General features: G+C 44.8%; 1 protein-coding gene across 3 annotated transcripts in view; it reads right to left on the minus strand.

The window, feature by feature from the left end:
• TSHZ3 (teashirt zinc finger homeobox 3) overlaps window positions 1-25175 on the minus strand; it is a 69781-nt gene that overhangs the window by 38839 nt on the left and 5767 nt on the right. The window contains exon 2 of one of the 3 annotated variants that reach the window (XR_008703837.1): window positions 17831-18172. The exons of 1 other annotated variant lie outside the window; for it this stretch is intronic. The gene's annotated coding sequence lies outside the window, so the exon portion shown is untranslated. Of the gene's footprint in view, window positions 1-17830; window positions 18173-25175 lie in introns of those variants that run through there. One more of the 3 variants, XR_008703839.1, reaches the window with a different exon arrangement.

Consider the following 25175-nt stretch of genomic DNA (forward strand, 5'->3'; position numbering starts at 1 on the left):
AAAAAAAAAACAAAAACTTTCTTCCGGAAATTAGACCTGAACATCCGGGATGGGAAAATCACAAATCCAAGTTCATTTATAAACTTTTCGCCCTGTGCCTCTTTCGTGTCCGGGTCCCAGGTGGCAGGGGTGCCCCCAGCCCTCCCTGGCAAGCGAGCCCAGCCACATTGACTGGTCTGTGTGTGAATGTTCGGCTGCAGGACTGTAAAAGCTCCCTTTACCAAAATCAATTCAAAGACTCAAAACAATCTATTGAAGAGTTTTGCAGCTAGCTTTTAAACCACTTATAAAAGACAACACACAGGAAAAATTAACCCCTGTGGCTCTATTAGGAACAGTATAATAAATGTACATTTAAAAGATCTATAAACACATATTTATCTGCAAAATGTTCTTGCATAAAACTGTTATTGAAAAGGCTTTCATTTTATCTTTGTGTTATTGTAATTTTATTGAATTGCTTATTCATTCTTTGATATTGTATTTTAATGGTATTATAAATCTGTTTTATGTCTGATAGGAGCCTCATTGTAAACTGATATAACAGATAATATGGCAATTCACCATAAAAATTCTAAACCAAAAATGCAGATCAGAACGCAAAGAAGCACTTTAATTCATTCTCGGTTTCTTTTCATTTTATTTTTTAATTATTTTTCATGTGCCGGTTGCCATCTGTTGATAAAGAATGGTTGTGAGAAACTCACTGTACAACACAATAGGAACTTTTTGTATAATTCTATTCATAAAAAATGATAACAGTATAAAAGCATTACACTCCTCTAGACTGAGGATCATTAGCAAGTTCATTGTATAAACTGATTTAAATTAGTCACTTTGGGAACAAAATCCTTTTTTGTAAAATATCTTATTTTGGGTAATTTTTAGTATCATGAATAATAGAACAAAAAAAACCCACTTTCTAAAATGTCTCCTATTATTTTTATCCCTTTATTAAAAACAATGAAAAACTATTATGATAAAAGATGGTATCAACATGTACAGCAATTATGTCATAAACTCAACTATGGCTCAGAAACTTAGCAGGAAGTTCATTCAATAAAAGTATCTTAACTTGCCATCTCTAAATGATAAAATCTCCATTATCAGAAGGAAGTGATCTGGTCACCACTATTGTGGCAAACACCTAATCCCCAGAGTAGGGCTTTATAGCATCTCTGGTGCCTCCTTGCGGGTGCATCCCGTGGCTGTGGACGTTCCCACCAGCCTGGTGCCAGGGCTAAATGCATCTAATTACTTTTAGCTCAGTCTCTCCCGTGGTCACATGAACCTGATCCTAGAGACCTGAGCAGTTGCCTTTCCTGGGTGAGGAGATCTGGATATAAAAGCCTGCATCAAAACCGTCCTGTTAAAAGTCACACAATTCATTCCCCTAAAGAAAAAGAACAACAAGACTTAGGGAAAGTGTGGATCATCACCTAACAACGTAGCAACACGGCAGAAACAAGCAAGCTATGAATAGCAGCTGCCAAGACTGCCCAGCTCTGCGGCAGATCAAAGAATGCTATAAACACAAAGGGCTCCTATCTGAAAAAGACAAAATTATTTTTTTAATTCTTTAAGAATTTTGCACATAAATCATTCGCAATAAATATTTTCAGTTCCACTGGGAATTAGATACACACACACACACACACACACACACACACACACACACATAAACATATGACAATCACTCAGTGAGATGTAAGTAAACCGCACTGAAGACATGATAATGGCTGAAGGACCAATAAGAGCAGACAGGTTGACAGAGCCAACCTGGTCTTTTAACCTGAGCTTCTCACCTGAGTCACAGTCCCTGCAGGGGGATGCGGCCAGTACCAAGGAAACCAGTGGGCTTGCCCACCAGGCACTCAAAGCCTCTCAAAGCACCACCCGGTAAAAAAAAAAAAGTTTCTACTGGAAGAACTTTGAAGAGGGAAAAAACAGCCACCATGACAACAACAAAACGCTTTTGCTCGTCCTCCAAAACAACCATCTCTGAAACAATGGGCTGACCGAGACTGCAGCTTCATCTCCTAAATGATGTAGAGTCTTTAGCTGTGACCCCTGCAGAGAGAAGTGATGAGTCCTTGGGTTCCTAATTCTTTGCTAAATAATCAGCTGATAGCATGATCTCCCTAAACAGAAACCTAAGAGACAGTGTGGCTGGGAAACCATAGCTTAGAGCTGGAAATGATCTTAAGGATCAGCCAGACCACACCCGGAAGCATTTTCTCTCCTAGGATTCGCTACATATGAAAATTCATGCAATATATATGTAGGTACTTAAATATAATAAAACAAATATCTGCAAACTAGAACCCAATATGAGAATCACATTACCACCGGGCTTCTCCCATCAAGCAGGTATCCTGGACACAAACACATGTTAACCCCCCAACAGAATCCCATTTCCTTCTGAGCATTATAGAGATGATTCCCAGCCTGCATGGAGCCTTGATCTGCTTCATCCTCTCCTGCTGTGTTTCTAAGATCCACCCCTGCTGTTGCATGTGGCTTGGGGTCCTTCATTTTTACTGCTCTTTAATATTCCCTTGTGTGAATATTTTTTTAACCTTTAAAAAAAAAAAAAAGATGGACCAAGCAAAAGATGTTTTACTGTGAGCTGACACTGATGTGACAAATCTGCTAGGTCCCTTGCCCCACCACCCAACCCCCAACCCCCACCCAGGAATAGGATCTGCAATCGTTCCTGTGTTGGGGGTTACATGTTTCCTCTCCTGCCCTTCTGGGGAGGCGCATCTGCACAGTATGACCTGAATTGCTGACCTCTCCCCTGACCTAAGCTTTTGCAGGTTGTTGTAATTAAGATACGACCAGGTGCTGTCCAAGAGACTATACTAATGACCACCTGGCTGCAGGAAGGGGTGTCTGCAGAGCACCTGGCTGAAGGGGGGCCGGCCAGGAGGCTTAGAGCTCCCTGACTCTTGATGCACAGAAGTAAGGAACGGTTCAGTCGCAGGTCTGGGAGCCCTTCCATGCTTTGGTTAACATTTTTATCTCTGTTGGAGACTGTTACTGAATCCTGAGCAGTTGAACTCTAGCACCAGTGAAGGAGAAGATGGAGCTCCTTTCCCTAAGGGCTGTGCTGGGATGGTTAGTAGGCCTTAAGACAGACCTTCTGACCAGGCAGCCTCCTCACACATCCTCCAAAGGGGTGAGTTTCTGCCTTGGGATTTTTAAACCATAGTTTTTGGTAAGTGTCAATGTACAGTTAACCTTCTGTATCCAAGGATTCGTGGATTCAACTCACTTCAGATTGAAAATATTTGGGGGGGAAAATTCCAGAAAGTTCCAAAAGGGGGAAATTTGAATTTGCTGCTCACTGGCAACTATTTACATAGCACTTACTGTGTACTAACAACTATTACATAGTATTTGGGCTTCCCAGACAGTGCTAGTGGTAAAGAACCCACCTGCCAATGCAGGAGACATAAGAGACACGGGTTCGATACCTTGGTTGGGAAGATTCCCCTGGAGGAGGGCACGGCAACCCAGTCTAGTTTTCTTGCCTGGAGAATCCCCATGGATAGAGGAGCCTGGCAGGCTGCAGTCCATGGGGTAGCAGAGTCAGACATGACTGAAGCCACTTAGAATGCACGCACGTAGTATTTACCTTGTGTTAGGTATTATAACAGAGAAGGCGATGGCACCCCACTCCAGTACTCCTGCCTGGAAAATCCCATGGACGGAGGAGCCTGGTGGGCTGCAGTCCATGGGGTCACGAAGAGTCAGACACGACTGAGCGACTTCACTTTCACTTTTCACTTTCATGCATTGGAGAAGGAAAGGCAACCCACTCCAGTGTTCTTGCCTGGAGAATCCCAGGGACGGGGGAGCCTGGTGGGCTGCCGTCTATGGGGGTCGCATAGAGTCAGACACAACAGAAGCAACTTAGCAGCAGCAGCAGCAGCAGGTATTATAAGCAATCTAAGGGTGATTTTCTTGTAAAGTCCCCACCTCCCCCCAGGTCCTTGTATTCTAAGGTAATGCTCTGAACCCCATTCATCTTTCCAACAGAGGGAGAGGTAATGATGGTGCTGGAAGGCGAAGGCCCCTGCTTAGCAGGCAGGCAGAGCTGGACACCTCGCTGAAGGCACCCTGCGAAAGCCCTACCGCAACTCACAGCATCCCTGGACACATCTCCTGACATCATCAAATGGCTCCTTCTGAAATGTCCCAAAGATGATTTCTTTTTTTTTTTAACTGTCCACCTTTAGAGTGTACTTCTGGTTACCTTTATCAAGCTTAATTGGGAAGGTCACACTCTCCTTGGAACTGCATGGAGACCCACTAGTGCCAGGATGTGTGTGTAGAACAGACCCCAGTATAGTAAAAGCAATGGTCCTGACCGTAGTCAGGGTGCCAGGTCAGGATTATCCAATACAGACTGTTTATTTTCTCATTTCCTGGACATATGCAATGGCAGGCCCAGTGTGGGAAGGGCCACTTTCCCTCAAGGCTGTGTGTGTGTGTGAAAGGTCGAGGAGAAAAGAGAGAGAATAAAAGAAAGAGAGAGAGAGAGAGTAGGAGAAAGTTGAGCCTAGGATAAAATGATGTGAAAGTGAGAGTGTTAGTTTCTCAACTGTGTCTGACTCTCTGTGGTTCTATGGACTGTAGCCTGTCAGGATCCTGTCCATCAGATTCTCCAGGCAAGAATACTGGAACGGGTAGCCACTCCCTTCTCCAGGGGGATCTCCCCAACACAGGGATCAAACCTGAGTCTCCTACATTGCAGGGAGACTCTTTACCATCTGAGTCACCAGAGAAATATTTAATTTTTACATGAATGAATACGTGAAGGAATGAATCATTGAAGTAAATGAGTAAATTAAGGAATGAAAATGAATGAGTACCTTCTGCCTGGCCACAAGGGTCTCTAATACAAGACAGGATCAACATTAGGTCCAAGGGTGACTGGCATATGTCTATTGTTGAAAATTTGAGATGTAAAGGCATATAAAAGAAAAGATAAAGAAGAAAAAAACAACTTCGATTTGGAGGACTATAATTCTTTTCCTAGTCTAACAAATTCATGTGTGTGAGTGTGTTGGGTTTGTGTTGTATTTGACAACCTGCTTTTTTGTGTGTTATGTTTGACAACCTGCTTTTTTCATCCAACATGGAAGCTGAGAACTTAACGCTCACATGGAAATTGTTTTGAACAAGTCTTCTGCTAGCAAGTGCTGAGATACCCCCAAAGGTGACCATCCAGTCCCAGAACCAAAGGCTAGGTCCTCCTCTCCAGGGAGAAGTCTGTGCCCACCTCAGCCCAGCACTGCACTGATACCATCCATCCGTCCCTCCCTCTGCTACAGAGCACAGCACAACCGTGAGCCTCCATGGAAGGCGACTGGCAACCTTCACTATTGAGTAATTTGAAATATTTGAAAACCTAGAAAAATAAATACTGCACTCCTGTGAATAGGTTTAATTACATGAAAAATGAATTTATTTCAGACCTCAAGACTCATGAGCATTGCCATTTAAGAAAAAAGACAAAGCATAATTCGGTCAAATGCACATTTTTCTTTGTACTATTTTTTTTCTGGATTTTTGGTGTGTGTGTGTGTGTGTGTGCATGTGTGTTTCCACCTCTGCAAGGATCCAGTGTTGAAGAACCCTTTGTAAAGCTCTCGGCAATGCACAATGACTCGTGAACTTCACACTAGTAGACCCATGATGAGCTCTAAGAAATGTCTGGGTCGAGGCCACAGGAAGAGCCTGGCTTGTGCCCACCGGACACACGGGGCAGCCCCACCTCAGTTCTCACCCTCAGGTTGAAGACCGAGCCCACGATAACCCCCAGTGCTGTCGCCTACCTTAGAAAGGTATTTCTCCCAGATGCTGGAGGCAGCAGCTGCTGTTCCGATCTTGAACCTACAGCACCCACCCTGCCCGCTGTGAGGGGTCTGAAGATGCTGCGGTGTCTTCCTGGGCGCCCTCTCCACGCACTGCAGGATCTGCCCCGGGGAGCACACTACCCTCCAGGTGGGGAACCACAAGGGCGCAGGGATCGAAGCCAGGAGGGATGTCACAGTTTGAGGAGGCTGGCTCTCTAGTTGGGCATCGACTCGAACAGGCCAGCCCCTGGAGTCGGTACACACTCACACATACACACACACACACGCACAGGCTGGCCTACTGCATGGGATCCAGGCCACTAGGAAGGCAGCCAACGGTGCTTTTAAAGCATTACTATTATTTTTTTTAATTTAGTAGACCTGTGAGTTTTCTATAATTAGAAAGCAACTGTTTGAATTTTTATTTTTAATGTTTACAATTTGACTCTTCAGAGTGAAAACTCCAGTAGCAAGATCTGGACCAAAATTAATTCTTACAGTTGACTTCAACTGCACACACCCCTCCCCAATACAAACAACGGTGCCAAGGCGAGGAAAACGAATATAATTTATTTAAATGCCCTGATTTCTCTGATGCCAACGTGAAATAACAGGGGCTTTAAGTTCAGACACAACTTCTGGAAACTGAAGCTGTTCCCGTGCAGCGATTGGGAGCACTTTCCTCCACCACGTTGCAAACTGGGAACAGAGGCCTGGCGCCCAGCGAGCAGGGATCTCAAGGGGGGAGGCGCAGGGCTCCTCTGCCTGCCCCACGCTGACCCATCTGGACAGGGCACTTTCCAGACAGCGTCCTGCACCAACTTCCCGAGGCCCTCTCCCTGCACCGCTTCCAAAACAAGAGCCAACCCAACCCGAAGGGTGAGGAGAGAGCCTTGTGTTATTTAGGCCAAGTCCGGAGGGGAAGACACTTTAAAATGAGACAATCTCTGGGCTCAGTGATTTCATGGAAGCACAATATCTTTTTTTCAATTCTATGAGTGGAAAGTGAAGAAACTATTTTCATATGAGCATATTTTTCTCCAAGGAACAGTTAGAGAAAAATGCTGATGTGGTGTCTCAATACATTTTACGACAACGCCATCAATTACATAAAAACACAATTAAGTCACTGTTTCAAAATCCTTAAATATTATTCAGCCAAAACCCAAAAGGACATTTTCAGTGTTCTCTGGTCATTATCTAAGGAGCTGCGTGCTGGAGCCAGCCACCTCCGCCGTACTCTGCAGGAGCTAAACATAGACAATCCGCGGTCACAGCACCTCCCTGTCCTGGCCGCCAGGCTCCGCGAGCATCCTCAGGTAACGGGGATACCAGCAGAGCAGGCTTCTGCAGTCCAAACATAGAGCCAAGTTTTAAATCACTCCCTGCCTTTGTCAGTGGGGTTCAGCCAGGAAGTGACCATGTGAACTTGGGCTGGTCCCTTTCCAACTCTGGGCTTCGGTTTTCCCATCCATCAAATGTGGCTGTCAGTCCAGCTGAATCGAAAGGACTCTGATCCCAGGAATTTAACACCTATTTTCTGTCATCCAGAGATTTAAAGTAAAAAGACAAAAAAAGGCCAGATGACTACGGGGATTCATCCACTTTCACGTCTGTATCCTATTTTAGATGCATGGAGATGGGCTGAGGCCTTGCTAAATAAGCAAGAGGAGGGGGTTGCTGACTGTGGTTCTGTATTACCAAGGCTCTGACAGCCAGTCCACGTCAGGGGCTCACTCCCACGTTGCTGTGGGAGAAGGAAAATGCGTATAATCTTTTGGAAGAACAATTTGGATATTTACCATTTTGTTAACTGAACAAAACCCTTTCAGCTAACATTTCTGCTGTATCCCACCAAGATGTAAGTGAAGGATATTACTGTATCAAGATGTATGCAGCATGTTCACTGTGGCCCTGTTTGCTGAAGGAAGGACTAGAAACAGAGAAAAGTCCTTCCAGAAGAGAAACGCATTCTTGGAAGTAACAGGCCCCCCTTAAAAAAGCAGGAGGTAGCTCTACACAAATACTATCATGTGTAAGAATATAAGTAACAGGATATGATATAAGATGGGCACTGAGATATATAGTTTGCCACCGTTTCATTTTGAAACTGTCATACATACGGCAGAATTTAAAGAATTTTACCTGTAAACCTATCCACGGTCTAGATTCTACCTTTTACATTTTTTACTTGACTGGCTTTATCATGTATGTCTATCCATTCTTCCAGGTATCTTAAAATCTGGGTGTATATCAGAGCAAATTACAGATGTCCAAGATGTATGTTCGGAGAAGGCAATGGCACCCCACTCCAGTACTCTTGCCTGGAAAATCCCATGGATGGAGGAGCCTGGTAGGCTGCAGTCCATGGGGTCGCTAGGAGTCGGATACGACTGAGCGAGTTCACTTTCACTTTTCACTTTCCTGCATTGGTGAAGGAAATGGCAACCCACTCCAGTGTTCTTGCCTGGAGAATCCCAGGGATAGGGGAGCCCGGTGGGCTGCTGTCTATGGGGTCACACAGAGTCGGACACGACTGAAGCGACTTAGCAGCAGCAAGATGTATGTTTCACTGCAAATGGAAAGGTAAGGTAACACAGAGTGAATATGTGTATTTATGATTTTAAATATCTGGAAGGATATACCTCTGGTGGCAGTGCCTGCCCCCAGGAGGGGGGGAACTCTCTTTAATTCTTTACCCTTTGATTCTCTTGGATTTTGTATTATGTGCACTGTTGCTTTTTTAATTAAAAAAAATTAAAATGCATTTAGTTTCATGAGGGAAAGCTATTGTCAAGTCTTTGAGGCTCTACATGTACAGCTTCTGTGGAGTAGCCCTGCACACATAGAAGTCTGGCGCACGTGTGTTCGGATGAGTGTGTGTGTGGGCACATGCATGTGTGCGTGCACACAGGATGCTGTGAGATTGCAGATGGAGGCTCGTGCTTGCTTCTGGTGATATATCACTCTAGGTCACTTTCTCCTGGAACTGAAGTCTTGAGGTGTGGGGCAAGGATCTTAGGGAGACTCATTATTTAATGTCCAAGTAAGCGGCCATAAAAGGCAGCCTGTTTGTTGCTGTTAAAGAGAACAGAGCACATGGAACACATTAAGGCCGGGCAGCCCCTCTGCGGAAGGTTAGCTGTGTGCTCCGATGCCCGTGTCTCAGGCTTTCTTACTGTAAACATCTGTGCAACTTCAAATAAATATCCTCCCAGCATCTCATGCAGCCTTGGGTTCCGATGGAAACCCTATGCAACATGGTCCAGTGTGCGTGGGCCAGGGACACATCCAACTTCAGGAAAAAGTATAGCTCCATGTTAAGAATGCTGGAAAAGGTGTCCTAAAGAGGGGTGACCATTACAGAATGTGAGTCCTTACAGCATTCAATCAGACTGCTGAAAGACGTTGGTTTTCTGTTTCTTAAAAGAAATGGCCAACGACGAAGAAGCCAGAAGAAAAAATATATAATTAGCATGCTCACGGTGAACAGTGTTGTAGGTCAAACATTCAAAGAAAAAAAATATTCCACAGCAACAGCTGATGTGTTCATCAGTCTATGATATGTTCACAGAATTCCCTTCTTTCTTAAGATCTGAAACTTGAGGGTCTGGACTTTCAGCCTCTGGGTTATGGGTGCATGTTTGCCCAACAGCGATGGATTTTCATGTAGTGTGTTTTAAAATCTGGGAATCGTATACCTTATTCAAGAAATAGTAACATCAAAAATAGAGATCACTGAAAATGTGATGAGTTATGTCAGGCTAAATACCTGAAATCTTTACTTTCCTATACATGAAAAGGTGTCAGTACTCATGAAAGGAAAAGAAGTGTAATTTATTAGAATTCTGCTTATTATGTTTGAAAACATGCATGAAGCTGGTTTTTCTTTTCTTTGGAAAGAATAAGACTATGAAACATTGATTTCAACCAAATTACATATGTATTAGACATATATAAACATACACATGTACTTGCACACATATATAAACACACACAATATATAAATTGATCCAGGCATTTTACTTAAAGACAATAGAATCCAGGCAATCTATATCTTATCATATATCTAAGAAAATCTCCAATGTGTTACCAAAACTCCCAAATTCAATACACAAAAGGAAACTAATTACATTGGGGGAAAAAACAGAAATGAGAAAATGGACTGCTATATTCTCTTATTTATTTAATGTTCTCCTTTTCTGGGGGTTATTTGGACAGTGTCTCTGGTTGCATCTGCAAACCAATACATCTGCTGTCAGATCACTAAGGCATTTGACAACATCATTGTAAAACCTTTAGATACTGAGATATCAATAATTAAATGCATTCACTTCACACTTTGTTCTTGCGGATACCAGCTATTTATCTCTGTCCTCAGAAGAAGCTAATGGTGTAATGGGCAAAACATCAAGAATAATTAAGAAAAACATTGCTATAAACTCCATCAGAAGATGTAAAACTTATACCTGGGACCCCAGCTGGAATTCATTACTGCAGGATCCACCTTGTACCAAATACATTGTGCTGAAAAGTGAAATGCTCAACTCAACAACAGGTAACTCACATAGTCTACACTGTGGAAAAAGACCACCTTGAGGTGCGTCTCTGAGTGTATGTATTGGAAGGACCTCGATCTGTGCAAATATCATCAGAGTCGGGGTAGCAGGCCACATCAGTGTGGGCCAGGTTAGGGTTAAAGTTAGGTTAAGGCAAAGGGCTACACTCAGGGGCAGGTGGATCCCACCCTACAGAAACTCACCTCCCAGTCTAGCAGAAGATGCTTCAGGATTGTTTGTATAATTAGGGGGTACTAAGATAGAAATTCTGAGAATATTTTCTTCAAGAAATGACCGAGTAAATCATAAACAGCAGGTCCATATTTCTTTTAGTAGAAAATATCATTCTCCTTTCATACCCCACAACAATACAAAGGGAGAAATTATTATTATTATTTTCAAGTAAGGGTCAGGCCTACCTGGTATATAAGCCTTGAAATAGAAGGTGCTATTTTAAATCAGGAACAATGAATTACAATACCATAGACACACTGCAGATATCGTCATTTAAGAATAAAGAATTATCTGGAACCACAGCAAGGGAAGACAGCTTTGAAGAGGCAGCCTCTCAGATAAGCAGTGTCAGGCATTTGCATATCCTTTCAAAAAATCTCTATTTTAGTTGTTGCCTAAATGGGAGTAGTTTCCTGTCACTGCACACTATGTGACCCGCTGGTCAGCCTCCCAACAACAGAGGTCACAACGGCTCCCGTGTCCACCTGCAGACTTCAAAGAGTCACGACGACAGAAGTCAACGTTCCTGTTTCATCATTCAATTATACCAGATTCCCCTCCCAATCTCTGTGGGCGAATTCACTGCACTAAAAACAGTTATCTTGCTATTAATGACAAAGATATGGAAAACATGGGACTGAAATATGTGATCCAAACTTAGGGAGAAGGAATGTTACAGGAACTGCTTTGTCAACCCTAATTGTGTAATTACTTCTTGGCTTGGTCATCTAAGCTCAGAGCAAGAAATAAGAGACAATGGTAATTTCTTACTGCTGAAATGAAGGTGTCAAGCTGTCTTGTGTGTTCTGTGTAAGCAGAGCTAAAGTTTACATTTATATCATGTTACCACAATTACCATCTTCCAGAGCACAGCAAGAAACGAACAGAAGAAGGTCAGCCCTCACAACGGGCACACGAAAGTCTACCTGCACAAATACTTATTTAATTTAGCCACAGTTACAACATATCTGTTTTCGGTCACCATCTCAGCCCCCATTTTTCACATCAGTGAAATTGGTAAACTGCTCCCAGCAACTTGTATACTAATAGCAATAAAATCATCCTTTAAAAATGGTGTTCATAAATTGGCTACTAATAATAACTAACCACTAGATGGCTTTAGATTTTTTTACCTCTAAACATCTGAAAAAAAAAAATAAATAAATAAAAAAAAAATAAACATCTGAAGGTGAATTATCTGTGGTCTTGGGGTTGTTTGCTTACCTCAGTTAAAGGCCGGCATCAAGACTGAAGTCTAGGGGGAGCCCTGGGGACAGTGCCCGGGGGTGTGAGCATTTCGGGTGGGGAAGGCTGCAGGCCTACCCTGCAGTACGGCTCCACAGCCCCCAAGTAGTTGGAGAAATCATTACATGGGCACACAATCCTAGCTTCACTCCCATCAGCCTCCGGTCAGCTAAGAACAAGGACCACGTGCGAAAAATGTTTTTTTTTTTTTTCACACCAAGTACAAACCACTCCTCATTCTAATGGAGGAAAAAAAAAAAACAAAAAAAGCAGAGACACACTAGGAAGAGGGAAAAAAAAAAAAAAATGAAATTCCATTATAACTGGCTTCCTCAAGCCCCAGCCTAGGATGTGAGTAATCACAAAAACTGTAATATCAGCTTTTTATGTTTTCCTTACACTGGGTTCCTCCTTTATTTCCTTTCAAAGGGGTCAGGATCTTTTTCTTTTTATTTTTTAATTCATAAAAGCTGCTCTGTGATTACTGAAAGGTTGGTTTCTGTCTGTAACAGCTCTGCCTTCCACGACAGTCGTAAATTTGGAGGCAAAAAAAGAAAACTTGCACAAAAATCTCTCAGCAGCTGTCCTGAGTATATCTCAAAACCTATCCAGTCTCATGTCCAGGTCTTCTGGAAACCTCTAATGGGCCAGCATGCTCCAGGCAAGCTGGCCAGCACCCTGAACCAGGGGCTTCAGGCAAAGGCCTTGCCTGCCCACCCCATGCCTCCCATGCAGGCACCAGCGAGAGGCCAGTGAGCCATATCCCCCTGGCCTGCCCCCTGTCCCAGCCCAGGCCAGCCCCTTCTCAGTAGCATCCGAACCTATCTTCCCCGGCTCCATTTTCTCCTTTCCACTACCTCCCACCCTAACTAGTGATGGGGGTGGGGAGAAAAAAAACAAACTTAGCATGCTGTGTGGTCCACATCCCTTTGGATTCAAAACATCAATGAGCTTTTTTAACAAGTAGCCAAGTTCCATCTAAAATTAAAATTAAAAAAAAAAAAAAAAGGCTGGAACTCCTATCTCCTCTTGGTCATGAAGCAGACCATGCGGGAGCGTGATTCTGGATGCGGATGGAGACTCTTGGAAATATATTTTCCCAGTTGCTTCTGCTGGCGGGGATACTGTCTAGAGAAGGTGGTCAGTGCCCCAGGGCATGGGATACCCAGCATCTGTGTGCCCCCTCACTGCCCCCGGCACGGTTGACCCCACAACGAAGGGATGGGCGCCCACTAGTGGGAAAGGCAGCGCCTGCCCGGTTCCCTCAGGTGGACGTGGGCCCCCTGCAATCTCCCTCTACCCAAGAGCAGAGGTGAGAACCAACCCCACAAGACCCTCTGCCCCTGCATCCCTCTCCAGGCTCCATGAAAGAAACAGCAACACATCCCTGCCCTAGAGAGACACTTCAACTAAACCAAAGCATCTGAGAAGCAGGGTTCTTACAGGAAATTTGCACAGAGCAATGCCCAGCCTTCATGGGCTCACCTATACTGGAACTACAGGAAACGTGTCTGTAAGGAAGGACATGTCTAGAAGAATTTTTTTGGTGCATTGATGAATTAAAAGAAGTGCATTAATTTTCTCTCATAGCATGCAATAGCTTATATTTATCACTTTTGTCTTTGTCACAGATATTGTGTCTGCCGTGAATTGTTTTTTAAAAATTCATCTGCCTTTATACAAACACCCAAACGATCACAGCAATCCTAATTTCCAGTGGACCAGGCTACGACCTGCCAGGAAACTTCCTGACCGCTGCTCTACTCTGCTCGCTGTGCTCTGCCATAGCGCAGGGAAGTGAAACCCTCTGGTAAAGACAAATTTTCTGGAAATGTCATGGATGCACAGGGAGAGGAAACTGCACACAGTTGCAGGAAGCAAGGCAGGCGCTGTCTCACTGTGGCCAAGGGCCCTGGCACTGCGTGTCTGCCAATTGCCACCTACTGGAGTGTCTGTGCTATCCGGTCAGGCCGTGACAGTCTATTGATTTTAATAGAACGTCCATTTTTCTATTTCCACATCAGGGCACCTTGCACTTCCATGGGAAGGGAGACTCTTTCTGGGCAGAGTGGCTGAGTCTCTGCCATGCCTGCTTCCCCAACAGCAGAGGCCACCTCCTCAGCACAGTTCCTTCTGGGCCAGGGCGACCACAAGGTAGGCTGTACATGCTCCGTACAGCCAAGGGCATCCCCTTCCTACCGTCTCCCTTTTCCTACAGTAGCTGGGGCTCCAAAACGCATGCTTCCATTCACAAAAATGCATACGATTGCTTGCGGGAGGGACAAATTATGTTTCCTGAAAGACCCTTTGTCGTGTGCTAACATCACCGTCTAACTGCTGGCTCAACCTGTTTCTTCAGTTGTCAATGAGGTGTGTGCTCTGTACCTCCTGACAATATAATCGTCATAAACTTTATTATTACATCTGGAATTTCATGAAATGCTCAGTAATTGATGACAGAGGCACAGCCCAGAATGCTGCTCCCACAAGCTCTGCCACAGTTCCAGTAACCTAACTGCTTAATACTCCTGGAATGTATAAACAGTGTTAACCGCTACATTCCCCACACTGACAAGGCAGAAGGAAGCCACCGAGTAAGTGCCATCTGAGAGCAAGAGAGGATTCTCACTTGCGGAGAAAAACGTCCTCCTGGGATGTAAGCTGAGATCACGCTTTTGGGGGCGATGAGGGCAGATGACCCGTTATCAGATGTGATTTGGGGCTGACACACTGAGATTATCAGCTGGATTTGGGAACTGAACCAAAAATGAAATCTGCACAAAGCCATCATCCATCAATACTCATTCTCAGTTTGGTGGGGGGCTCCAGTTTCAAGGAAAATGTTTACTGGGATTATGAAAAAGTGCCGCAGCTCACACTATGTCTAATTTCATGGACACCAAAATATGGTTGGCAGGTAAAGCAGAGAAAACACCATCGTGGGCCAGGATTGCAACTGGACTGGATGACACTCTTATCTAGTAGGAGAAAAGATGGGCAAAATAAACCAGGGGTGAAGGTCATGCTCAAGGGTCCCTAGGAACTGGGGACAGATAAGCCTTCAAGATAAGGCTCCACGCCCACAGAGAGAGAGCTGAGAGCCCTAACAGCTGCCCCCAGGGCCACCTGGAATCAGGAGGATTTAACCGTGGGCAGCAGAGTCCACAGCTGCTCAAGCAAGGAGAGGTGCATAGGGTGGGGTCAGGAGGGGAAGTCACCCCCCTTGCCCTGCACCCACACACCTCACCGCTTCCCCTCCCTCTATATCATCTTTAACCAAAATAATCCATTTAACCATCAACTCCTCAGCCAAACTCCTGGCATGTGCGCGTGCCATCTCTCCAGGCCAACCCATGTGGAATCATCAAGTTCATACCATCAAATCAAATGTCCTGTTTGCAAAAAACAACTTTGTTGATTCTTGCCAGCTTGAGCCCACAGGCCAGAGGCACGGGCTCTGAGAAGTCTGGAGCAGACCTGGGTCCCGGCACCAGGGCTACCTGTGACCGGCCAGGCTCCCTTTAACCCTGGCTGCTGAGTTCCCGTTAAAAATGGCCCCGCCATCCACCTCAGCTAGGTTCCCGTGCGAACGCTAATAAGTACTTGTTTGTTGAACTGAAAAATCATTACCACAGAACACGTCAAGTAATGAAAGATGTTTTCCTTGGAGAAATGTTAAATACTTCACTTCTTTCACAAGGAATGAGTACATGTGTTTCCAAATAATACCCTTCTCCCCCCGCCCCCCCATTTCATCAGAGAGTCTGAAGCTCCAGGACCTGATCTGAACAAGCTCGTGTGGCAGGGCTCTCAGAACCAAGAACACGCTGTTATTTTATTTATTTTCCTTTGCCCAGCTGACTCCGTGTTTGTTCTATTACTTATTCACCTAACCATCCCAGTAGGAACCTCAGGCACGTAGCTGAGTGTTCGTGCTACCTTACTATTTTATACAGAAAAGCAAGAGAAAATACCACCACCGCAGTCTCATAGATTACCCCGGCATGGTCTTCACTAATATATATATGAAAGAGACATTTCACTCCAGGCCCAGAGCAGAAACAAAGGCAGGAAACGGAATGTCAAGAAAAGGGAACATTTCACCATAGGAAAACCCCTGGGAACCCCATATTCTCTCCCAAATAGGAATCCTCACCCCCTTTCAAAAGCTCTTCCTTGGGCGGATGAGAAGTAACGACTGCATCTTAGGCAGTTCCGAGGTCTTTTAAGTGTTTCAAAATGTCTTTACCTGCAGGGAGTCCCACTGGGTAATTTGGGCTTTCTTTCCATGGGTGGCATTCTAAGGTTTCCACAGGGTGAGGACCGAGCCTGCCTTAAGACTATGGCAAGCTGAGCCGGGAAAATCCAAAATGACTTCCAGGTAACCCTGTCTCACCAAAGTCGGAGGAAAATGCGTATCACTTAGATGAAACACTCAAATATCAACTTGGCGTGGGGGTCAGTACAGTCCTGGGTTTTCTCACCATCACAAAGACTTCGAACACGGTGCTCAGTCCTGGCGCACACTTGCGACACCAGAGACAGCGTGCGTTCCTCCCCCCATCACAGAAACCATAATCCAGGGACAGAGACGTTGAAATTCTGGTCAAAATAGACACTCACAAAATGAAAACCTCTAAAGAGTAAGCAACACACCCTTCCTTGGGCCCCTTCTCTCTGTCTCTCTTTTATTTTGTGCATCGTTTAAACAGATGCCGGGGGAAGGGGGGAGCGGTTCCCAGAGAGGACATTAGATCTCAGCTGCAGCTCCAGAAAAAAACTGGTGTGCACCAACTTCTCCAAACTTGAAGACTTTCCATTCTCCCCCTAGGTTTTGTTTTCCTTTTTTAAGGGGAAGCAAATTTCAATCTGACTTCACCCGCCCTAAAGGTTGGTATTTTTTATCTGTGAATTCATAAATCTACCATAAATGACTCGCACGAACTGTCTTCCTTTGCCCTTCCCTGACAAGCCGCCACATTTTGGAATTGCTCTGGCTGACATTAGGCAATGTGCTTTCTCAGCAGTTATTTGGAAAGGGGAGATGACAACTACAAGAATTTCTCTGCAAGGGATGAGAGGGACTACTCAATGCCCATCTCCAAATAGCCAGAGCTTACGGAGGACAGGCAGGTCTCCTGGTGACTCCTTGAACTCTGTAAGGTACCTAACCAAGCTCCCGAGTCCCAGCCAGGCATCTGCTGGCATCGCCAGGCCTCCAGCAGCACAGCCCCCTGCAGGTCAAGGGCAGGCACTGCCCAAGAAAATGTTGGACTTCAAGGGACAACCACTAGGTGGTCAGGAAAGTCCCAGCCTGACTCGAGGGCTCAGAAGGCCATCAAAGGAACACCATCTCAAGGACCCAAGCAGCAACTTGAACTCAAAGTCATCCATCTCTGGGAGGTCAAGTTCTGAACAAGACCCTCCTCCAGCCACCTGCCCAGGTGAGGCATCTGCGAGGGGCTCCAGACAGTCAGGCAGGTGATTTTTCTAATCTGAGTTATTTCCCTCTCTCTGTCTCTCTCTTACCAAAAAGCCAGAGTGGTGGCTGTGTCGCCCCTAGTGGGCTCCCACTGTACTAAGGGAGAAGGTGGACCTCACATAGCAAGAGGTAGCCCCTGGGGACTGCCACGGGATGCTCAGCGATGCATCCCCAGTGCTGCCGGGCATGGGGCACTGAGGGCTGGAGTTCCTGATGTGCTGTGCCCTGAAAACGGTGTCCCAACTTAAAAAAAAAAAAATGTGGTTTTCTTCCTTCTCAGGAATTCTAATATTCAAAGCCTTTTTTCCACCTGCTAATTTTAGAAGTCCTGCTATTCTTTGGGAGGAGAATGGTGTGAAAATCAAGCATAGTATCCAAAAATAAAAGAGTAGATCTGTTTCAGGGCGTGCAGCATATTTAACTGAAAAGCAACTCCAGATATGCCACTTTCTATCGAGTCTTTAATACGTTTTCCAATTTTTCCAGAATATTTTAGCTTCAGAAAAGGCAAGGATGAACTTCCTAATCTATGAATATTTTTGCGACTGAAATGGGCACCCAAAATTATTTCTGGATTGTGAGTGGGGATCTTTTCAGAATGTGATGCCAGGTGATCACTCAGGATGCGAGTCACTGGTGCGCTTCCCAGGGCCGCACAAGATGGATTACAAGTTTCCCTTCGGGACCTGGAGCACGTTCCCAGGTGAGTGAACTGACACAGTGCTCTTTCTCCGTGGACCCTGAAGGTGGACTTCATGGCATGCTTTGCAAGTCTCCCATCTTCACTTAAAAAAAAAAACAAACAAACTTGTGATCTAAGGAATTCATTTGTTCTAGACCCACCGAAACTGCGGAGTGGCTTGTGGTCCAGTTTGCCCTCTACTCCAGTTCTCAGATCTGAAGCTCTCCTGAATGGCCCAGCGTGATGACTAGGGGAGCTTAAAGAAAGGATACTGGAAGGCTACCTGAAGACCCCAGCCCACGACTCCTCCAGCCAAAGAAGCCAGAGATTTGTGACAGAAAGTTAGAACTGTGTGTCAAGCCCTTCATGCAAACAATAAATATTACTTCTGCTCATAATCGGACTTTTCTCCAGCATCGTCTTTGAATGTTGAACCTTTTTCAATTAATTAAAAACTATGCACTGCAGAGTGCATATTTTATCAGCCCTCAGCTGCTTAAGTGTCTAGAAAAGACCAGGCAGTTTTTCTTTCTTTCTTTCTTTCCTTTTTTTTTTTTCCAGGCAACCCAGAGCAAGTACTTGCAAGGGTCATATCTTTTTAATTATCTTTTCTCTCTTTGATTAATTATTCCGTCTGACAATAGCGTGTTTCTAATGCTATTCACCTGCCTTTGATGATTGACAACTTTTCTGTCTGATTCAGAGCAAACAGCTGCTGCCACAATCTCCTAGCAACCCGGGTGTGATGGATGAGCCCCCAAGATGGATGGCTGCAATAAATCATGTCTCCAGCCATAAAACTGAGAAAAGGGGATAAGAAGAAAAGCGAACAAAAAACAAAACAAGGTTTCTTCCCGTGAGTGCACTCAGTTCCTTACCAATTACACCTGAAATGGACTTTGCACCTCTTAATAGCAAAGTTTTTCTAATCAGTAAAAATGAGATGATGCCATTTGTATCAAAGGTGTTTACAATTGTTCCTGCAAACTGGCACTTGTACTCCAATTACCTCCAACACTGCCCAAGTGCAAGGGCAGAGGATCAAAGTTTTGCTTTCTTCCTTGAAGTCTCGGCAAGAAACAATATCATCTTTCTATAGTCAGATGTGATTCCAGACACCAACAAAGGCTATATATCTGATTCCACCCAATTTTTGGCAGCAGCTGGACAACACCAAAAGTGACTCCTAAGTCAGCCTGTGCATAGTGTCAGGCTGCTAATAAAGTTATTTCAAAATAAACAGACACACACACACACACAAAGTTGCCTGGAGTTGGTGAGTGAATACACCACATTCTCATTTCTTTCCTATTCACGGGAAATGCAGGCTTTTTAACACCTCAGGGAAAAGTTTGTCCAAGCAGCAGCAAGATATGAACATTCAGCCCTTCCACGAATTCTCGATTCTCATTTCTTTAGATAAAAAACGACCCTGGTCTAACTTTCTGTCCCATCATTTTTTAAAATTAATGTCCACACGATAAGTCATACAAGAAGCCCTAAATTTAATTAGCAGACCCAAATAAAGTCACATATTTAATAGAATGCCTGACAATTAAATTTGCTCTATCGGGGCTCTCCTACTGGAGGAGTCGAGCAGGAAGGCCAGCAGTTTCTGTTTCCCTTTTTCCACCGGGAAGCCGGCAGCAGGCCTCTAAAGCTGGACGGAGAATGGTTATTGATGCTTCCCAGCAGCTGGGGGCCCGGGAGAGCCAGCCTGCGTCCCTAAGTCCTTCCAGTAGGTGGGGGTGTCCTGGAGCAGAGCTCAGGGTGCAAAAGAACCAGGAGGGATTAACTGTCTGGGCCTGGAAACAGCTGTCCACATCAGTCCTGCGAGGGTGGGAGGCGGGGTCTGCAGGGGGCCTACGGAGGGTGACCCAGTGCAGACACAAAAGGGGGGAGGCTGCTGGGAGCAGGGGTAGGGTTAGATCATTTTTTATCTGAAATATTCCTGGGACGTGGACGTCTATGTTTCTTCATTCTCACACAGCTAACCAAGCCAACCGGTCATTTTTTTTTTTTTGAATAGTTATATTGTGCTAAGCTTTGTGGATACAGATTTTTATTTTTTTCAAGCATGTCACCGAGTTTAAAAAAAATCAGACAAGGGTCCTGGCTTCGGCAACTACGGCTCTGTTTATATTTTAATGTTTCGTACGTGACTGCCTCTGTCGGGGAAGAGAGAGGGAGAGAAGGAGAGAGAAAGAAGTTGCCTGTTAGTGTAAATCACAGATACTTCATTTTCCCCAGTGTCCTTGGAAATTATTCAAAATTAAACCGTCCCTCCTTTACGGGAGGGGGGTGTCTTCTATACTGTAAATGGGAGGGACTGCATCTGGTCAGCAGCAATGATAACCCAAGGCCAATCGATGGAAACACACACACACACACAGGCCCCTACCCAGCCCCGGCTCGTCCAACTCTCAAGTTACAGGTTTACACGGCAAGTCTAAATAATATTCAAAATGATAAATGGCACCCTAAGCCCGGCATCCACCATCAATCTTTTTTTAAGGAACATCCATCTTCAATAACGCATGTTTGAATCATGTGAAGCCAGGAGCCCTGAGATTCATTTATACCACCCCTCACAAGCCAGGGCGGCTGAATGATACCTGTCAGCTCTGCTTGCTCTTTTTTTTTTTTTCCCCTTGACTACTAAAAGGGGGGGAAAAAAGAGAAAAGGAATGCGGGGTGTGGGGGGAGTCAGAAGAGCCTCAGAGGCTGAGCAGTGCGGTTTAGCAGATAATATTAAAGAACATAACCTCAGCGGTGCCTCTGCCAATCTCGTGCCCGCCACGCCACACACCCAGCCATCCATACAAGCAGGTTCTCCTCCCCTCACCCCTGCATCTCCTCCCTCCTCCCTCTCCCTCCGCCAAATCAGCAATGCTCTCTCTGCAAGCCAGCGGTACTGTGTACAGTGGGAGGACGAGGAGGCTGCATCACACGGACCAGGCTTCCCTCCCCTCCCCGTTGTCTGGCTGGGGCCCATATGATAAATGACATATGTCATTCTGTCAGGAGGGAAGGGTGGGTCAGTGATGTATGACTCCGCTGAAAAGGAAATCGACTCTTTGGCATGGCGCAGCTCTTCACCGGGATCTAGTTTCAGAACTCTGAAATGAATTCTCCGACGTTTCAAGTGCATACTTAGGGCAGGCTGATGGGAGGCCTGGGGAAATCACACTTTATCCTCCCCCTGCCCTTCCGATGGCAAGGGAAGGAAAAAAAAAAAAAAAAAAACGGTTCTGCCACTGGATACCTGCAAAAGGCCACGCGCGTGTCAAAGTCCCCAGCAGTCACACACCACGGGTTATTAAAAAATGTGACTTTGGGGAAAAAAAAAGGGAAAAGAAATGAAGCGGAGTAAGGTTAGTCCTTTTATTTATTTATTTTTTCATGGCAAAGGGCTGACACAAAAGCAAGATAAAAATTAGCATGTTTGAAGTAATCGTCCGCAGCTTGACATCTGCATAGTAAATTTTAAAGGAAAAAAATGTGTCAGACAGCCCAGAGCCGCTTCGCCCTCCCCCCTTTCATTAGCTCACTGCCAGGGTGGCACTGCTGAACCTCATTACGGCAAGAGGATTTATGAAGCTGAACCCAATGGCAAAGAAAAGGCATCTGTCAATAATTGTAGGGAGCTGCACTCACAGCTTTGAAATCTCATTAAGTATGCAGTTATCAGGCATAAAGATCAAAAACATTACTCAACTCCGACAGAATCTTATGGAGGAACATTAATTAGCAACAGGCCTACAGTACAAAAAAAAAAAAAAAAACACACAGACTTCCTCTCACACCTGCCCAACCCACAAACCTAAAGCAACACTCCCCCTCCCGCCCGAAAAAAAATAATTCCCGGCATCTGAGGCTGATCAAGAACATGAAACAAGAGAGACACACACAGAAAGGAGGAGAGGGAGGGAAGGGGTGGGCGGCGGGCAGGGAGGGAGGGGAGGGCGGGGAAATTCGGTTGAGAAAGGCTTGGCGGTGAGGAGAGAAAAGGAAGAAGCTGTCAAACTTGAGAAGGATGTCAGCGCTGGCCCTGATTACAGGGGCCTATGGAGTTCTCAGACCTTTTATCATCCTCGCCATCAAAACCAGCCGGGAGTCACCGCAGGAGAGCTGATGGCTGGCCCACTGCAGCCCAGGTCCACGCTGGAACCCCAGACCCGGTCCTCGGCCCCTGCTCACCTTGGCAGGCTGGGATGCTAGGCCCGATGCCCAGGAGACAGGCCCTGCCCGGCGGCCTTCTGCAGCACCCCCACTTCCCTGCCTGGTCTGCAGCCAGCCAGCCCGAGAAAGCAAGGGCCAGACCCGCTCCCCAGGCCTCAGGCACAGGCTAGGGAGCCACTGCAGTTAATGAATCTCAGCGCCGTCCGCAAACACCTTTCTCTTCCTCCAGAGAAGAAGAGGATCCGCTTCTCACACATCCACTCTGGCTTATTTTATTTCTGTGTATGCTGATTTACAGACTCGGTCTCTTACAACACACCGAAAAACAAAATATAAACGCAGAGAATTCACATTCAAGCCGTCAGGCCAACATCGGAGCAGGACACCTCCTGACCTTTGTAGCACGCAAGACAGAGCGCAGCTGATGATGGGGTCAAATGTCCCTGCTAGGGTGACTCCAGGTTATCCATAGGGGGAAAATTAAATAACAGGGTTCCTCTCCCACCACATCCTCCACCTCCTGAAAGAACAATTCGCTCATGTTTGGAAACATTCCACAAGAATTGTGTGCTCAGGGTCTCAGGCAAACTTATGTCCTATGGTGGCTTGATCCAGGGTAGGTGCACAGATATGTGTGTGTATGTGTGTGTGGTGGGGAGTGGAAATGTCAAAAGATCACATGTTTCAGTCCAACAGGCAACGTTGGCCAACTCTGTGGTGGGATGTGCAACAGTCAGGCACAGTCCTCAGATGCCCCATGAAAGGTGTATAACAGTAGCAGTAGTAATAATAATAAAGCATGTATTCTGTGCTAATTTCCCTTATTGCACTGTTACAGAAAGGTGGCTTTTTCTTGTTACTCATAAGCACATGCTCCTATATTCTCTCTCTCTCTCTCTCTCACACACACACACACACACTCACACACACACATGCACGGCACTTCCCATAATCCCACACCATGAGGATAAGAAAAGCTATAGCACAACATCTCCTCTGATCTGAAATCTCTACCATCACTCTTCTCTGAGCTCTTCTTCCATTCCTACATCTCTTACTTCATTCCATAGGCCCTCCTAACTGTTTACCTCTCACCTCTCCAGAAGTTAATGGTCACCTTTTCTTCATTAGCCACATCTTTAAGGAAAGGGGAATTAAGATTCCTAGGCAATCAGCCTGGAGACCCCTTCAAGCCAAGGCCCATCCTCTCCAATCACTGACTTTCCTTTGGAATATCAATGAACACATCTCAGATAAATTGTCACCTATGACCGAGAAGAGTTGAGAACACTTGTCTATAAACCAGACTTGATGAGAAGGAATTTTAGCAGGCGTGTTACAATAAGGTGTTTATATTTTTTATGTGCTTACCATATTACCTTTATTATGTGTAACATCAAAGTGATTATAGCAATTACATCTAACAGAATTAATTACAGAACTTCCCATCATCCTGGGATACATAATGCATTAGAGATAAGGCAAAGAAAGAAAACATCTTGATTGTAGTAACTAACTATTGTTGGTGTGTATTTTCCCCCGCAGCAATGCCAAACCAACAGCAGCTTTCAGGACGATGGAGAGGGAGAGTTTTAATTGGAAACTGAGGTATATTTTCTTTAAATTAAGTAACGCTTTTGCTATTAATATGTTGGTACTATTGGACATGTAAAATCAATTTCATTTTTTAAGTATAAATCTTTAAAAGGTGCTGGTTAATCCACCCAACCAATGTTACTACATAAAGGAGAAAGCACATGGGTGAAAGACTTACAAGTCTTTACGTATGCAAAATAAATTCACTCAAGGCTTCATTAATATTAATTTAAATTCAAAACCCATTTACATTAAATTGTTCATTAAAAATTGCCTATTTTATGCAACATGCATTTCTCAAAGAACTCAGAGGAAACTGAATACATAGGACTAGATTTAATGATGGGGATAGAAAATCAAAAGTAAATGAATTGGAGTCATTTCATGTATATTACCAAACAGCCCTTTACTCTCCAAGGGATGGGTTCCAGTTTGGGGAACAGACAAGCTTTCAGAGTAGTTTGCTTTCTGCTACTATGAACTTGCAAACCTGACCTTCTGGTCTACCCAAGAGAAAGACGAAAACAAGAGACACTGGTGGAATGGAAACCAGACTGGGGAAGGCAGCAGGTACCACCGAGAAGCCCACCTGGACTCCGAGCATTGGCAGTTAGGCTTGCTCTCTAAAAAGGTACATGAATGAGCATTTGCTGGCACCCATCTTGGCCCAGAATTAGTAGTTTCTCTCTCCCATTCACTCCGCCCCCTGCAATCCTTTATTCCCAAAGCAAGGGAATCAGGAAGATGATGACAAGGAGTTGGTAAGTTCCTTGCTTTGGCTCCCACCCCTCGAAGACAATCTGAACTTACACTGTTTCCCCAACAGCTGTTCTGGATGAAGAAAACACAGTCATAATTAATAACATGTGTCCTGACAGTATGAATTAATAATTTATCATTAAGCCCAAACAAATTTAAATTATTCTTCAAGAGCCACACCTTAGCACACTTGAGAAAATAAGGTAAGGAGAGGGTCAAAAAGTCCAGGTAACATGACCTTTAGAGAAATGCTCCCCCCTCCCCGCCATATGTCTCTCGGGCCACTCTTGTTGAAATACTAAAATAATTTACAAAATTGAAAGTAATTAAGCCCAAGAATCTAAGTGCTGATCAAATCAAGTGTATGTGCTCAAAATGTCTTCTTTTTTAAATGGGGCTTATAAAATATTCAATATTTGGTCAAGGACACTATGTAATCTTTCTAATAAAGATTCCTAAATGTGGAGTATGACAGTTGTTCAGGCAAGTGGTCATAAGAAGATTATGTTCTATTACTGGTGTTTTTTCTCAGCTTCTAAAACTGCATAGCATCTTTCTAGTCACAAACA

The sequence above is a fragment of the Bubalus kerabau genome, chromosome 17 (genome assembly GCF_029407905.1).
Source record: "Bubalus kerabau isolate K-KA32 ecotype Philippines breed swamp buffalo chromosome 17, PCC_UOA_SB_1v2, whole genome shotgun sequence".
Taxonomy (NCBI): domain Eukaryota; kingdom Metazoa; phylum Chordata; class Mammalia; order Artiodactyla; family Bovidae; genus Bubalus; species Bubalus kerabau.